The sequence below is a fragment of the Macaca fascicularis genome, chromosome 7 (genome assembly GCF_037993035.2).
Source record: "Macaca fascicularis isolate 582-1 chromosome 7, T2T-MFA8v1.1".
In the NCBI taxonomy this organism is placed as follows: Eukaryota; Metazoa; Chordata; class Mammalia; order Primates; family Cercopithecidae; genus Macaca; species Macaca fascicularis.
The window spans coordinates 34,861,623-34,879,689 of record NC_088381.1 but is presented as its reverse complement, the minus strand read 5'-3'; the positions used below and the strand labels follow the sequence as shown (position 1 = coordinate 34,879,689).

The 18,067-nt window shown below is 39.8% G+C and overlaps 1 protein-coding gene and 1 long non-coding RNA gene across 6 annotated transcripts in view; one reads left to right on the top strand and one right to left on the bottom strand.

The window, feature by feature from the left end:
* The window catches only part of LOC135971811 (uncharacterized), a 225,903-nt gene that overhangs the window by 47,079 nt on the left and 160,757 nt on the right, over positions 1–18,067 (top strand). The gene's annotated exons all lie outside the window — the stretch shown is intronic.
* Positions 1–18,067, bottom strand: part of LIPC (lipase C, hepatic type) — a 177,068-nt gene that overhangs the window by 154,653 nt on the left and 4,348 nt on the right. For 2 of the 3 annotated variants that reach the window (XM_073995890.1, XM_005559650.5), the window contains exon 1: positions 8,548–8,793. The exons of the other annotated variant lie outside the window; for it this stretch is intronic. The gene's annotated coding sequence lies outside the window, so the exon portion shown is untranslated. Of the gene's footprint in view, positions 1–8,547; positions 8,794–18,067 lie in introns of those variants that run through there. 3 annotated transcript variants of the gene reach the window in all.

Here is an 18,067-nt window from a genome sequence, read left to right as displayed (position 1 = left end):
TCAAAAAAAAAAAAAAAAAAAAAAAAAAAAAAAAAGAAAGAAAGAAAGAAAATGTAGTAGAAGAAGAAGAGATGGTAGATGCCCAAAAGTCCTTAAGCAATGAAAAGACCCAGGTGAGGCAGAAGCCCCAGGCTGGGATGAGTGGATGGGTACATTGGTGGAGCAAAGAGATCTTGAGACTTGGGGACCCAGGAAGTTCTACTTTCTGGCATCAGACCGGAGTACACCTTCTTGTCCCAGATTCCCAGGGTGACCACCAACAGAGGGGCAGCTCTGGCTCCTGGCATGGCGGGGCTCTCTGAAGTACCCACCTTCAGTGGGCTGTCTCACAGTAATTTCCTTCAGGCTTTGGAGATGATGGTCAGGGCCAGCTGGGCTCTGGTGGCCTGCAAGTGAGCTGAGGGCTACTGCAATTAGGCAATTCCTGGAGACCTCACTGGTAAGCCCTGGAGGATCAAGCCTGGATGCTTTGTTATTGCATAGGGGTTAATATAATGACCAAGTTCACCTTAGGCATCTCTCTGACTGTCTTTGCTGGTCTCTCTTTCCTTCATTGCCCTGTCTGATTGAGGTCAGAGTCCTTGAATGACCCTCAAGGTTCCCCTACCCCACTCCCAGGAAAACCTCTGCTCTGGTCTGCGTTCTCCCTGGAGCCCATGCCGAGAGAGCCTGTGGCTCCTCTCACTTGCATAAGTAGGTGAGATCCTCCAAACACTGCCTGTGGGTGGAAAAGAGAAGGTGTCAAGGGACTGAGCCCTGGGTGTTCCAACATTTAGAAGTCAAGGAGATGAAGAGGAACCTTTCTGCTTTAGCCAAATTACTTCTTCAGAATTGATTTTTGGCCGGGCGCGGTGGCTCACGCCTGTAATCCCAGCACTTTGGGAGGCTGAGGTGGGCGGATCACCTGAGGTTGGGAGTTCAACATCAGCCTGACCAACATGGAGAAACTCTGTCTCTACTAAAAATAAAAAAAAAATTAGGTGTGGTGGCGCATGCCTGTAATCCCAGCTACTCGGGAGGCTGAGGCAGGAGAATGGCTTGAACCTGGGAGGCGGAGGTTGCAGTGAGGCAGAGATCGCGCCATTGCACTCCAGCTTGGACAGCAAGAGTGTGAAACTTGGTCTCAAAAAAAGAAAAAAAAAGGAAAAAAAGAATCAGTTCTTAGCAGTAACCTTTCTGGTAAAAGGACATGAGCAATATGGTTATAAATGAATGTATGGATAAATTTCCAGGCAGCTCCACCATCAATGGATATCAGCATTTGATATTTTTTTCTTGTTGTTCCATTAGAATATGTAAACCGGCATCTCCAGACTGCTTCCCTTTACATTTCTTTGATTTCTGGCGAGAATTAACATTTCCCCACGATGTTTATCTACTAATTGCAAGTTCCTTATGGGAATTGTCCTGTTTTTGACCCATTTATCTTTTGGAATCTTGACATTTATTTTACAAATTTGAATTAGTTATTTATGATAGATCTTAATTCTTTGTAATGTTTGATAGAAATATTTTCCCTCTTAAAAAATCTTTAGTAATGCTAATTTTTATAGTGCAATCATTTCAATTGCTTCAAAGCTGAGAAAGTTAAAATTCCCCCAGAGAGCTGATAAACTCTCTTTCCAATTGTCTGCAAGTTCTATCATAATTAGATTTTATATTTAAATCTTTAATCAACCAGAGCTTATTTTGTTGCATGTTTTATTTTAATGACTTTTCTATTATAAAATCAATAAATGTTTATTATTGTAAAATAGGAAAATAAAGAAGAACAAAAAGAAAAACATAAATAGATCTGTGATTTCACATTTAGAGATAAGCACTGTTGACATTTTGATGTGGATATCCCCAAGTCATTTTTTCTATGTATACATTTATTTACAAAAATACAACTGTAAACACACTGTACAAACTGTTTAAATACCTGTGTATTAACAACACATTAATGGCATATTTCAGGGGCATTAAATATTCTTTTAAAACATTATTTTACATAGCTACAGAGTACTGTTACACTCTATAGATGTACCATAATTGGCTTAATTCCCTATTGTTTTTTCATTAACTTTATTTAAGATCTCACTATTATGAACAATGCTACTATAAATATATGCATAAATCTTGGTCCCCATGTATGATTATTTTCTTTGTATAAATTATTTTTTTAGTAACTTAAAAAAATTTTAGATTCTGAGGGTACATGTGCAGGTTTGTCACATGGGTATATTGTGTGATGCTGAGGTTTGAGCTTCTAATGGTTCCATTGCCCAAGTAGTGAACACTGTACCCAATAGGTTTTTTTCAACCTTTGTCCCCCTCTCTTTCTCATCCCTTTTGGAATGCCACTGTCTATTATTTCCATCTTGATGTGCATGTGTACTCAATGTTTAACTCCCATTTGTAAGTGAGAACATGCAGTGTTTATCTGTTGTTGTGTTAATTTGCTTAGGATAATGACCTTCAGCTGTAGCCATGTTGCTGCAGAGGATGTGATTTTGTTCTTTTTCATGGCTGCATAGTACTCCTTAAAAATAATACTACACATCATATATGTACCACATTTTCCTTTGTATAAATTTCTTAAAGTAGAATTGCTAAGGCAAAGGTTTTATATCTAGGTATCTATATCTATCTATATATTTTGCCTTTACATATATACTGCTACTTTAAGTAAATTTCTGTCATTTTAAGTACTCATTAACAGTGAATGTACTCCTCTTCTGTCCTGTCCTCCACCCTTGTTAACATTAGCTATTAACATTTTTGTAATTTTATGCTAAATTGATAAGGTAAAATGGTATGTGCATTTTTTTAATGTTTCTTTAAAACCAGTGGGTTGAAGTTGAATTTATCACCACTTCCATTTTTATTGCCTTTTTTCTTTCTTATCTGTTCATGGTATTTATATATTTTATGTACTTTATAGGTTTGTATATTTTTTATATGTTTTCAAAATTGGGGTGCTCACTTAAGAAATTATAATGAGTTCAAACACACACATGTGTACAATGCATAGTTTCGAATACCATCTACTTCCCAGCTCCATCACATCCTAACATTTTGTCATTTTTGCTTCCTATTTTTGCTAAAAAGTAGAATGCTGTACCAGTATAACTGTGTGTCTCTTCTCAAGCCTGGTTTTATTTTTCCTGTCTCAGAGGCAACGTCACCCTGAGTTTGGTGTCTATCATTCTCATCTTTGTGTGTGTGTGTTTGCAGCATATGTATGTAGCTATGAAATATATACGGTAGTTCCTCAGTGTCTGTGGGGGCTTGGTTCCAGGACCACCCACAGATGCTCAAGTCCCTGATACAAAATGGTGTAGTGTTTGCACATAACCTATGCACATTCTCTCATATGCTGTAAATCACCTCTAGATTACTTATAATACTTAATACAAAGCCTATACATCGCTTTGTTTGCCTGGTTTTAACATGGTACTCAGGATGTGGTGAATTCAAGTTTTGCCTTTTGGAACTTTGTGTAATTTCACCCCCAAATATTTTGCATCCTTGGTTGATTGAATCCATGGATGTGGAATCTCATGGATATAGAGGGCTGACTGTACCATTATTTTGCATGTTTTCAAACTTTTATACTCTACACATCTATCTGAAACTTGTTTTGTCACTCAGCAGTGTATTTTCGAGATTTATCTCTGTTGATAAAACAGCTACAAATGGTCCCATTGTATGAATGTATCAGAATTTGTTCACTGGGTTGATAGATACTTGTGTTGTTTAGTTTTTTCATTTTACTATTATAATATTGCAGTAGACATTGCATCATCCACAAGTGAAAGCTTCTAGAATTTACTCCTAGAAGTGAAATTGCTGGATTGTAAGATATACGTCCCGTCAGAGTTAGTGAGATGTTGACAATTTATTCTTCAAAATGGTTACTCCTGTGAACATATCGTTGGCAAAATGTGAGTGTTCCTTCAATTTTTCCACCTCATCACCAACACTTGATAGTGTCAGATTATTTAATTTTCACCAGTTTGATGGATGTAAAATGGTATCTCATTGTTTTAATTTTAAACTTTCTGATTACTGGTGAGGTCGAACATTTTCTTATGTGCGTGATTGTTCGTTCAAATTTCTGTTGCTGAGAATAGCTTATTCATATATTTTGCCTGTATTTCTATTAGTTCATTGCAAATATCCTCCCAGTTTGCGTTTTGTCTTTCATATCGCCTGTAATGTCGTGTTTCACAGGGTTTACATTTTTGTTTAATGATATTTATACAGTCTTTCCCTTCAGGAATATCCTTAATGTCTTCATTTCTTCAATTTTCCTTTTTTTTTTTTTTTTTTATGGGACGGAGTCTCGCTCTGTCGCCCATGCTGGAGTGCAATGGTGTGATCTCTGCTCACTGCAACCTCTGCCCCCCGGGTTCAAGTGATTCTCTTGCCACAGCCTCCTGAGCAGCTGGGATTACAGGCACACACCATCACACCCAACTCTTTTATATATATATATTTTTCAGTAGAGACGGGGTTTCACCATGTTGGTCAGGCTGGTCTCGAGCTCCTGACCTCGTGATCTGCCTGCCTCGGCCTCCCAAAGTGCTGGGATTACAGGCGTGAGCTACTGCGTCCAGCCCAAATAGTAATTCTTTTACAAAAGATACTCCGTGATTTGTTATAATCTTCTGGCATCAGTAGAATTTACCTTAATTAATGACTACATGCTATTGTTTTAATTTATAGCTGCATTTTATAAGCTCAGTTAAAAATGATTTTTCTGCCTATGCTCCTTGAGGAACCCATGGATCGATAAAATTTATTGATCAACAAAATTTAGCAAATAGTATGCACAAGCCATTCCTGCCTTTCAGGTAGATGTTGCTAATTGCCTGCATTATTTTCTTCATTTGTGTATTCATATATTCACTTAACAGCTGTTTTGGGAAAATCTGCTAATGTCCTTGAGCCTGGTTCTAATCATTTCAAGCCAGTTTTACTGGAATTGCACTTGTGCACATTTGCCATCCTAAGACTGTGTGTTTATGTGTGTGTGTGCGCCTGTGTGGTATTTCTTACAGGTTTTTGGATGGGGATAATACTCATCTCTTAGAATGAATTGGGTGTCAGATCTTGTTTCTGTGATTTGGAACTGATTACATAATACAGAAAAATCTGTTTGAGTATGTAGTAATATTGTTCAGTAAATTTGTTGAGGTCATAATATTTCTTGTGGTAGATGAGATTTTTTTAAATAACAACTTTTCAGTTTCCTTTGCCTTCATCATTATTTTCATGTTACCTACATCTTCTCTTGCCAGTTTGTATTTTGTGTTGTCCATTTGGCTAAGCATTTCAAGTTGATTATCATAAATCGTGCATTGCAATCATTTATATTTTAAAATCCTTTATATCAGTTGTTAAATCATTGGCCTTGTTTTTAATTTTGTTGATTTATACCTTTTCTTTTGTTTATTATATTTCCAAGGGGTTGATCTATCTTGTAATCTTCTCACAGAATGAGCATCTATTTATTATTTCCACTGATTTCCTCTTTTCTAGTTTATTTCTGCTCTTATTCTTTATTATTGTCTCTCTGTTTTCCTTCATAATGACTGTCTTCATAAGATTTTAAGTCAAATGCTTATTTCATATTTCTAAAATAAAAGCACATAGATTTATGCCTTAACTTCTGGGCCCTGATTTATACAAAGCCCCCTCCCTTTTGATATGGGGTGTTTTCAATTTTATAAACATCGCAAAAGTTATTATCATGTTCTTAATTTTCTACTTCAGTGATCTTTAACGTTTTTGGCACCAGGGACCAGTTTTGCGGGAGACAATTTTTCCATGAATGGGGGTAGGTGGGCGATGCTTTCAGAATGATTTGAGCATATTGCATTTATTGCACACTTTATTTCCATTACTATTACATTGTTAATATATAAAGAAATAATTATATAACCGTAATCTACTCACCATAATGTGGAGTCAGTGGGAGACCTGAGATTGTTTGCCTGAAACTAAATGGTCCTGTCTGGGGGTGATGGGAGACAGTGACACATCATCAGGCATTAGATTCTCATAAGGACCATGCAATCTAGAGTCCTCGCATACACAGTTCACAATAGGATTTGCGGATGCTATGAGAATCTAATGCCCCCGCTGATGCGACAGGAAGTGGAGTTTAGGCGGGAATGTGACTGATAGGGAGCAACTGTAAATACGGGTATAGCTCCGCTGCTCACCTCCTGCTGTGTGGCCGGGTTCCTAACAGGCCACAGACTGGTACTGGGGATTGGAGACCCCTGTTCTACTTGAACTTGTAGTTTAGGAAAGTTTTTGTGGTTGTTAGACATTGATACCCATTAATTTGTTGCTGCTGTAAATTTTTATTAATATTTTAATATAATTTTAAACTAATAGAAATGTTAAAAGACTAGTATGAACTCCTATACACCTTTTACCTAGGTGCACTGTTGGTTTGTATTTTTCCCTAGTTATCATTCACTCTGTCTCTATGTATATGTGAATGTTTTTCTGAATGATTTGAGAGTAAGCTGCATACATATATATATACCTAAATACTTCAATATATATTTCCTGACACAAATATTTTCTTTTGTAAAATTAGAAATTTAACAGTAAAATCAGGAGATTTCATATTGATACCATATGATTAATCCCACCATTCACATTCAAATTGTCAGTTATTCCAATATTGTGTTTTTTATATATATATATATTTTTATATATATTTTAAATATATATATTTTATATATATTTATATATATTTTATATATATAAAACATATATATAACATATATAAATATAAAATATATGTGTGTTTTATATATGTGTGTGCGTATACATGTATATATGTATATATGTAGAAAGACAGAAATTGGGGGTATTTTAAAATTTATAATGACAGGCAAGCGACTGAGATGGCTGCATGCCTATGGCAATCACTATCTGTAGGCCACCCAAGCATAAATACTTATTTTCTTCTTGTACCCCGTTTTTCAGAAGTTCATGTTTATTTTCATCTTTACTATTTTTTATTATTCATATACTATATATTCATAGTAGAAAAGATAAAGCAATATAACAAAAATTGGCAGAAATATACAGATATGCATAGAGATAACCACTGTTAGTATTTAGATGAATATTTTATAGACTTTTGCTTTCAATCAACAAAAATTCTAGACACTTTTTCTAGTTAAATATAAGTACATTAAAAATGGAGTTATATTGTACGGCCGTGGTTTTAACTCTCTTTTAAGTCTTAGTTTATTTGACATACTTCATAGGTAATCTTCATAACAACTTAGCAAAGTAGAGCCACATTTTTAGATGAGGAATCCAAGGTTCAGAGAGGTTCAGTAAACTGCCCAGGTCACACTGCAGTAAGGAATGGAGTTTATAATCTAAACCCTGAACTGTTTGCTGCAAAGGCTCTTGGTTAGATTATTCTTTTGCCTGAGGCTCCTTTCATTGCTTTTACTTATTCACATTTAGTTTTATTGCATGTGGTGAGAAAATATGTATATTTTTTCCTCTTGATTCAATTTTTGGGGCCTTATTTGAGAGTTAGTATATATGTACCAATGCCCACAGATGGAAAAAATGTATATTCTATGTTGGTATTGAGTTCAATGTATGTGTATTTGTTGTAACTTATCAATTGTATAACATAACCTCTATTGTCTATTTTTGTCACATCTTCAATGTCTTCCAAATTTTTGTCTATTTAAATTTGTCTTTATTTTTTAATACTGTCTATTTTTTTCTTAGCCTTGAAATCAATTAAACTCTCCCATTACAATTGCTTGTTTTTTAATCTATTTCTCTTTGCATTTCTAACTTTAGTAATCTCTGTCTTCACAGTTAATTTTATATTTTTTATCATAATCAGGAGCTTCTTTGTATCCTCTCCCTATGTTTTTGGCTTCAAAATCTCTTTTATATGCTATCAACTTTACCAACTGTTTTCTATTTGTTGTATGAGTTTCCTCATAAAACCTTTTTATTTTAGCATTTCTGCATTTTTTTGGTAACAGATTCCTATTTTTAAAAAACATACATATTGTTGGGTCTTATGTTTTAATCTAACATGAGAATTTGTCTTTTTAGAAATCAATGGCCTAAATGTATAAAGTTCTTTGGGGTGAAGCTAGTGTATTGATATGAGATGGGCTCCCAGCTACTAGCTGTGGACCTTCTACAAGTTCCTTAAATACCCCGTGAGGAAGCTACTTACAGGCATCTTTATCTGGAAAATCATGTTAATAAGCATACCAGCGTGAGAGAGTTGCTTCGAAGACTAAATGAGATCAAGAGCACTTACAAATAGAAGCATATTAAAGCATATTAAACTGATTATTTGTAAAATGCAATTGTCAATATTTGCTATTGTAGATATTATGTCTGGAAATACCATTCAAAGCAAGTTTCTTGGCAATTATAAAGCAAGTTTGTTAAACGATGATCTATGCTCAAAATGGGGATAATCAGTTCTATACTTTTCTCCAACCATATTTTAAATTTTTCTTTGAGATAATGGAAATAACTTACAAGAAAAACTGCTGAGAAGCAGTGGTCCAAAGCCCTTTAGAAGCTCTCAGGGTTCAGTTCAAGTTGTCCATCTCCATTTCTGGCTGTACCTGGAGCTTCAGAGCTTGACTTACATTCAGCCATGTCAGGAATCACTCACTGCCTTGCTTTCCATTTAGTTAATTAAGTGCTTAGGTTTACGAATAAGTTATTTGCTCTCATGACGGGTATGGAAGCTGCAGGCTTTGCTGTGCCTCGGCAATTCTCATCAGGCGTGGAAAAACTGAAACTAAGAAAAACCAAGCAAGCAATGATAGATTTTCTACTTCCTGGATTGTGTGACTTGCTCATCCAATGAAAGGCAATGAGGGTGGGGGCGGGGGGCAACCAGAGATGAGGACTGATTCTCAGCTTGTGGTTCTCCTCAGCAGTCCTCCAGCCCCTGCAGAGCTGGAACCTCTGCATCAGTGAAAGCTGCTAGGAATTCAAAGGGCATTCACATTCACTTCTGCTCCTCAGGATCAGAGGCAGTGAGGAAAGCTAAAAAAAAGTCTGAGGTTTAAATTGGAACCCATTTTTAACTTTTCAAATGTTCTTAGTATTTTAGGATCCAGAAAACCTTAAATCAGACAATTCTATATTACCAAACTGAAGAATAGTCTATCATATCATAATCTGATATGCTCCAGACTGACCTGATTTAGTCTTAGTTGTATGAACTTCAAACCTCTGATGGCTTCTATCTGATCACTCAGAGGAAGCTGCAGGTCCGTTTCCCATCTGAAGCAATAGAGGCACCTTTTTTTTTTTTTTTTTTTTTCTCTTTAAAAACTTCTCTGAGAATAATCTTCATCTGGTGTCTTGTTACACAAATGTTTCCAAGTCCCTCCCTAGAGATTCTGATTCAGTGGGTCTGGAATGGGGCTTCAGATTTGTGGTCTCTTTTTTGTTTGTTTGTTTGTTTGTTTGTTTTTTTGAGACAGTGTCTCACTCTGTCATCCAGGCTGGAGCGTGGCGGTGCGATCTTGGCTTCCTGCAACCTCTACCTCCCAGGTTCGAGTGATTTTCCTGCCTCAGCCTCCTGCGTAGCTGGGACTACAGGCACACACACCACCACACCCAGCTAAGTTTTGTTATTTTTAGTAGAGACAGTGTTCTACCATGTTGGCCAGGCTGGCCTCAAACTCCTCACCTCAAGTGATCCACCCGCCTCGGCATCCCAAAGTGCTGAGATTGCAGGCATGAACCACCGTGCCCAGCCAGATTTGTGTTCTTAACCTTAGCTTGGGCAACAATGGAGTAGACTGAGGGGATAGATTCTACTTTTAGAATTAGAGAGCCTTGGGCTCAAGTCCTGGGTCTTTCACTTGCTCATTATATGGTCTTGCACAAATTACTTAACCTTCGTCAACCTCATCTGAAAAACAACTGGAGACAAAAACATCTATCTCAAAGTGCTGTCAAGAGGATTAAAATAACTCTAACACCCTTGATAGCGTCCACTTTTCTCAGTATTGCTAACTCGTTTCTACCCAGGTTAATTTGAAGATTATCTGTGAATTTATTTAGCTCACAGCCATAATGTTTTTTACTTATTTTCCCTGTTTATTTGTTATATATTTGTGAAGCTTTTGCTGTGTGCAGGACGCTGGGGTTTTTAGAACCCACTGAGCACTCCTGATGGTATCACCTGCTCACACGGTCCATCTCAGGTTGTGTTTTTGTTTTTGTTTTTTGAGACAGAGTCTCGCTCTGTCTCCCAGGCTAGTGTGCAGTTGTGGGATCCTGGCTCACTGCAACCTCCACCTCCCAGGTTCAAGCAGTTCTCCTGCCTCAGGCTCCCAGGTAGCTGGGACTACAGGCATGCACCATGATGCCCGGCTAATTTTTGTGTTTTTGGTTTCACCATGTTTGCCAGGCTGGTCTCGAACTCCTGATCTCAAGTGATGTGCCCGCCTCAGCCTCCCAAAGTGCTGAGATTACAGGCATGAGCCACTGCGCCCCACCCATCTCAGGTTTTTGAAAGTACTACCCAACTTTCTTGTGTGAACAACTCTATCTAGCAGGCTCTTAGTTATTTGTGAGCTTCTTAGACTAAGAAAGCCATGTCCCTATTCCACCTTTGTACCAGAAATTCAATTTTTCTGGAATCTAATCATGTGTACATTTTTTTTCCAAAAGAAAATATATATAAAATTATTCAATTTGATTTTACACAGAATATGTTCTACGTACTTTGCATTGTGTAAACTTGTCTCTTTTTGGACACAGAAACCTTTCTACTTTTCCCCCTCCCCTCATAATAGCAAGAATCCAATGGATTTTTGATGATTATATGTATGTTTTCTTTATATTTAGTTTTGCTTCAAAAGAATGTAAGCACTTTTAAAAGATACAAACAATGCAAGACATTAAGAGGAAAATTTAGGTAGAAAAAAAGCATGGGAAAAATATAGTGAATTGATAAATGAAATTACACTTCAAATACATGTTGTACAGTCTTTTATACTTCCCAGTGATTGGCCAGATATTTGGCTCTGAACTCTCTAGCACTCATTGCAAACCCTCTGCAGACAAAAGATGGAGGTGATGATTCTCAAGCCATATAGATGATTATTGGGCTCATCATCTATATGAGTCTTGAACTTTGTTTTAACTTTTCCACTGGCCCAAGACTTTGGGTCCTAATCAACATTAGGGTCATTAAGAGTCTACAGAAGGGTCATAAGTACCATGGAAAATGATGTGCTCTCCAATCTTCCAGCCAAACACAAAATAGATCAGGGAATAAGGAGGCCTCTTGGTGCAGAGGAGATGATAGCCAGGTGGAAGAGCTGGGCCAAGGATCAGCCAATCTTCTGGTCCGGAAACTGTAACCATGGCAACAGTAGTGAAGGCAGCTCTATTTCCATCAGCAGTGACACCCTTAAGAGGTACCGGCAGAGAGAGAAGCCTATTATACATCTGGGCAAGAGTCTAGGCGAGTGAAGTTCATGTAATTTTTAAGCATAATCGTTGGGAGAAAATAAACAGCCTCTTTCATGTTAACCTTGCAAACTCAAATAGACAAAGTGAAGGCCAATGACCGGCGGTACTGCCTGGCTGAGGCTGGGTGTGAGTGCCTTGCATAGGAACCTATAGACTGCCTCAGGTTTGCCTTTTATTCTCTTTACTTTCTAGTAACAGTGCTCACAGAACTTCCAATAAGCAAAGCCCAGAGGAGGATAGTTGCTTTTGAAGCCACACTCTTGTCTGCCTCATTCATTTCAAACAGAGACACTTCTGAAAGAGATGAAGGCCTGTGTACAAACAACAATGCCCACTGCATTCTGTTGCCTTTAGCTGTGATGTGGTGGCTTTTGATTCTACACAGAAGGTCCTTGTTTCAGACACTGATTGATGGATCTTCTGAATGAAGGAGGCAGCAAGAACAAATGAACAAGGCTCCCGGTAAGGCGAGGTGCTTCAAGAGGATAGGCTGGAAAGCGCTTAACATAAAAGGTAAACACAAGCCTCCACAAAAGCAAAAAAATACCAAGGCACTGAGCTCTGAGTGGTTGATAATTTGTAGTTCCTAAGGATTTCCACACATTTGTGCAAACACATATAAACTCCTTGGATAACTCTGACCTGGAATTTCAGACTTTTTGGTGGAGGAACCAAAAGTTAAACCCAAATAGATTTCATAAAACAGGTAAGACTAATTGAAATGAAGAGTATTAGAGGTCTGAGTCTGGTTTGAGGCAGTGAAACAGAAAATAATGCCATGAAAGAGCAGGTGATGGGGTGTCTCCGTCTCAGAGAGGGATGTGATTTTTCACTAGAAACCCATGGAAAGCTACATAAAGGCTCATTCTAAACACCATGGACAGTGTTAGGACCTGCTGTGAGGAAGCTGTATGACATATGCCTCCTTTCTCCATCAACCCTTGTCCTTCCGTATTGCCTAATAGAAACAAACCAGTGAAAAATCCACATGAGAAATCTGGCTACACTCAGTTCTTTTGCAAGAAAACACTATCAAACTCCCTGTGAGTCTGCATTCTTCATAGTCCCTCGGGGACCGTGGTGCAGGCTGAGGAGATGGGGTGGGGATAGTGAGGCTGGAGGGAGAGGAAGGGAAAGTTAAAAGAAGCAGGCATTCTTGTCCTGACTAGTGATTTTTATATACTATGTTCTTATAAAAAATAATTTTCACCAGCTAGATGATGTTCTATTGTTTAACTAAATTAGGGGTGTTAAAATAGAGATCATAAGAATGATGGAATGGACTCTTTGTGGCAAAAAGATACTAAATTATAAACAAGACCCAAGGCCATGCCAGGGTAGGGTTAAGTCACACATCTCAACAGTTAAAGAATAAACTAGGTTCTAACAGCTGCAAGGTTTTTCTTTTTCTCTAGCAGCTAAATAAGCACTGGCCACCAGAGAAGCAATGTTGAAATGATTGCAGCTCACCAACCACCAGACACTAACTGATCCAGCTCCCTACCCCTTTTCTGCAAGCCATAACTACTACTTTGATTGGATAAGAGACTGATTTCAGTAACTTTCTCCTGGTAAGAGTCCACTGAGCATAGACTGGTTCTGGCCAGTTTACAGAGGCTTGCACTGAGTGCCTTCCTGTCCTCTGCTTCACCTTTTGATATATAGGACCTAATTGCAAGGAATTTAAATGTTAAGTCTCTACCCCAAAGTGAACAGAGGACACATGTAACATGCATATTTGTTTACTAGGCATGTATGCACCTCCCTTCGGGAATATTCATTGCTCTTCCTATAACCTGTCGAGTATGTGTACTTAGCTAACCCATTCAGCACAAATTACTATTCTACTCTTTCCTCCCTCAAAGTGCCTGCTTTTGGTTTCTTCTGGAGGCTATGCTTTCAAGTCTATGGGATTTCCAGCCTGCAGGCTGCAACCCTTTATAAAAAACAAACCTCTCCTCTCCAATATTATAGCTCTGTGAATTTATGTTGACAGGTTAATAACTCAATTTCACAGAAAAAAATTAAATCAGACACTCTTTGTTGCCCACACAACAGCCATTCTCTCCTTTAACTTTTCACTTGCAGAGTCCTAGTTTTGATTGGCAGTCCTCCTATGCCTGTCATGATTCAGGGAACCTGGACCCTATCCTGAACTCCAGGAATAAGTCCTAATTACATATTTTTTAGTGGTAACTATGGTAGGTAAAATTTTAAGATGGTCTTATGATCTTTACCCTCTGCTGTTACATCCATGAGTATGGCAGAAGACTTATTATCTATATTACTATCTAAGCACATGAGCCCTCTTTGGCTGGTGGCAGAAGTGGGGAAGTCAGAGAGATTCAAAGTATGAAAAGGATTCAATGCATCATTGCTGGCTTTGAAGATGGAGGGTGCCAGGTGCCGGGACTGAGAATGGCCTTTGGCATTGAGACTGGTCCCTGGTTGACAGCCAGCAAGGCCATGGAGACCGCAGTCCTACAATTGCAAGGAGCTAAATTTTGCTCACAACCTGATTGGGCGTGGAAGTGAATTATTCCCAAGTCACTAGATGAGAGGTTGGCCTCGCTAACACTTTGATTCTAGCCTTGTAAGTACGTGAGCAGAGAACCCACTCAAGCCTTCCTGGACTTCTGACCTACATAGAACTGTGAGAAAATAAGTGGGCATTGTCTTAAGCTGCTAAGTCTGTGGTTATTTATTTTGCATCAATACAGCAATAGAAAATGAGTAGAGCAACATGTAGAGAGTGTCAAGAAATCCAATCCATATTTCTCCTCAAGAGGAATTTGTTTTCAGCTCTGACTCTGACTAGGAATCAGAAAGAAACTGTGGATGAGTTATCTAATAACCCTGTTGACTTTTCTCCTTGTGCACACCACCACACACCCACTGTGAAGGTCACAAATACTGGATTCTTGCTTTCCTAGCCACCCTTGCTGCTGGAGTGGTCGTGTGACTGGGATATGCCTTTGGCCACAGACCTCTGAGAACACTAGATTAGAGCTGTAGCAGCCATTTTATAGCCATGAGGCAACAAGTCTAAGGATGGTAGAGTGGAAAGAAAGGACGGTCTTGTTTGTTTCATGACAATTTTGAGCTAAGGTGCCAACTCTGGAATTGCCTGCGTTCATATCTTTTGTTATATAAGATAATTAAATGTCTTTAATTATGTTAGTTGGGTTTTCTGTTGCTTGAAGCTGAACATGTCCTTACTAATACATTACCCTTCCCAACAAAAAGTATAGAAGGCAAAATGCAGAGACACCTGAGGTAGAGTGAGTACAGAGTTGACGATCAGGCTTTTGGCATAAGTAAGAAAAATTACATAGGTATTCAGGGACATGAAGATGAGTAGCCCTTGGGTGACATCTAGAACTATTAAAAACAAGTGAAATAGATACACATTGGGAGACTCCCATCTCAAGATGTTCTGTGACTCTCCGTTTTCTATTTTCTGAGATTCTTGGCCAATACAGAAGAGTACAGGTGGTCACAGACTGATGCTATACTAAGCTTTAGTCTTATGACCTTGGATCATTCCTCTGACCTCAGTGAGCATCAGTTTACTCATCTGCAGAGTGGGGATAGGACAATAACTCCTTGTGTCACTTGGTTTTGGGAGGATCAGATTTGCCTGTGTATGTGAACTTGCTTTGGAAGCTTTAAAAAACAGCTTTGGTGTGATGTCAGAACCTAGCTTGGTGCCTGGCACATAGTAGGTGTGCTCATTACATATTTGTTGGATTACTGTGCTGTGCCTATTTGTTTATACCAGCTTTGTTTGCACTGCACCATGAGCTTGCTGTCTGACTAATTGCTCCATATAGCACCTACTCTAGATAAAACTTAAAGGATTTTATTAAATGCTTTCTTCTTGGCAGTGGTATATTAGGTACTACAGCCTGGATGGAGAATTGAGCATTTGTTTCCTATGTATTTTCCGCTAAATATGCTGTGACAAGATGTCTGTTTTGATCAGGGACACTGTCAATTATTCCTCTCTTATCCCGACTTTCTCTGTGATGTAGGGTGTGAAGACATCTGTTGGCTTTAACCTATTACTGTTGTGTGAGATGCCTTGGCTTCACTCAACAGGGCTGTGTCCAAGGCAGGCTGGCCTCCTGTGAACTCCCAGGCTGCCGAGTCAGTCATCTGCCAGGTGACAGGTGGTGCCTTTGAGACACTGGGGAGCAAAAGGAGACAGTCATACCTGGACCCTTTAAAGGCTTCCTTGTGCCAGATAAACCAAGAAATGGCTTGCTTCTTTCAGGCTTGCCCCCTGTAAGATCACGTACTTTCCCATTGCTTCATCTGTGGCTCACATTTTATAGTATCCACTCCCAAGTCTTGTCAACTTTTGACCTCTCCCAGTTAGACTCACGGGACTGCCGCTTGCTGCCGGGTGTCTGACGCTAAGCTCTCCCTGGCTTTTGCCTCGCTTTGCTCCATGCCACACTGGATGTGCGACATGAAGACACCACTAGAAGTGGGCACCTTGGCATCTGAGAAAGACTCATTGTAGGTTCCTCCCCAAAGGGGATTATTTTGGAACAAGACCAGCTGCCCAGGAGCTAGAAAACATCAGACTGTGAGACTGAGACACTATTGCTCTCTCTGATTTAATGAGTGATGAACACAGTATTTAAGAATTGAGACACAGATGGTATAACACTGATGAAAATAAAATGAGAGTACAGGGTCAACGAAGAGGGCACAGCCTAGATGAGGAGCAGCAAAGAACATTTTGATAGAAGGCAATACATGGGTGCAAGCAGTGGGGTTTGGTGTGGAGAGAGCAGGCACCCCAGTCAGAAGCGGGAGTTTGAGACCTGCTCTGTCTCCCACTCTTTCTGTGATCCAGGAACCTTTGTACCCCGGTCTCCTCATATGCCAAGGGCCACCCCAGGTTCTGGGCTCCCAGGGTTATTCTGCATTGTAGACGAGCTGCAAATGTACATGGCAATAGAAAAGCATGATAAAAATGTAATGTATGTGGAATTCTCCTGGGTGTTTTTGGTTTATTTCTTTATATTTGTTCTAAAACACCGGTGAAGAGTTTCCTTCATTTTCACTCCTAAGCTGCTGTCTCTGCTTCCCTGTGACAGTAATGGCAGTAATGGGCACGGCCTTGAGGAGGACATAAAACATTTCTTGGCTGAGGACATTCCTTAGAGAGCAGCGGGAATGGTGACAGCTCCTTAAAGTGGGTCACAGGAGCGTCCCCCACCCTAACAGATGTTTCAGAAGTTAAGTCATGCAAAGTACTCAGTGTCTGAAGAGCAGGGTTAAAGGCACAGAATTAAGCTGGTCTTAATCGAGTAAATACTTGATGCCTACGTGAATTTACTACCGCACACGTAAAACAGACTGCTTGATCTTGGCAGCGTGGGGATGTGGAGAGTTGGGTGGGGGAGGCAGGAAGCAGGACGTGTGTCCACGTGTACCACTGGCCTCAGAACTGAGATCATTTTGGCTGCTGGAAAGCCAGCTTCTTCCACCTCCCTCTTCATGTCCCAGTGTGGGCAGCTGGGCACTGTGGGGAATGAGAGGCAATATAAAGGGATCTGAATGATGACAAGAAGCTTCCTGTCCCCATGTAGCTTACCATGCCTGACACGGGGCACAGTCCGGTTCACTTGCTTTTCTTTGTGGGTGTCACTCTCTGTGGTGCCAAGGTCCTGTGTCAGCCCCACAACTGACAGCCCTGCTGGGACCCATTGGAGCTTTTCTGTCACAAGCTGGTTTGAGAAGAGAGCCAAAGTGCGTGAAGCCTCCCTGCCCTGACCTCACCCCACCAGACACACGTGCCATTTCCTAAGAGAAAACCATTTTTTGTCACTGTCCGAGTTGGACTAGTACCATCAAAGTATTCAAAATGACCTTTAGTCATATGTTTGTTTTTCCCAAATTGGTGGAAAAATATGACTTTTTCATCAAAATTGAAAATCATGAAGAAAAACTCAGAATAAGATGAGGGTAGGCAGGAGACAGTGATGTCTCAGAGATGGAAGCAATTGGCTTTCCTGCAGCCAAAACCATTTCAGTTCTGAGGCCAGTGGCACAGGTGGGCACATGCCCCGCCTCCCCCACCCAACTCTCCACCACATCCCCCATTGCCAACGCCTTGCCCTCATCCCTGCCCCTGCAAAATTCAGTTGGGTTGTTCCCACGGCCACTGTGAGCAGGGCTGTCCAACATGAGCCCGGATGGCTGCCTTTATGACAGCTCTATGCCACCTCATTCCCTGTGTTGTGTACTATGATGTGCACCACATGTTAAATTAACAGTGTCTACTGTGCGAGGGTAATGGATTGGGCAGTTCCTCCCTTTCTGAGCGGTTACTCAGGCTTGCCATCTGGCAAATCTAGTAGCCAGGTGGTAACCCTAAATAACCTCACTTTGATGGGGTGGGGGTAGAGGGGACCCCAGTTGGTTCTATTCTTGCCATCTGCGGCCTCCTTCTCTTGGAGGGAGATGTCCAGAGCATCTGAGCTATGCGATTTCTTTATCAAGCAGCTATTTGCCATGAGCAACACTGCCACTTCAG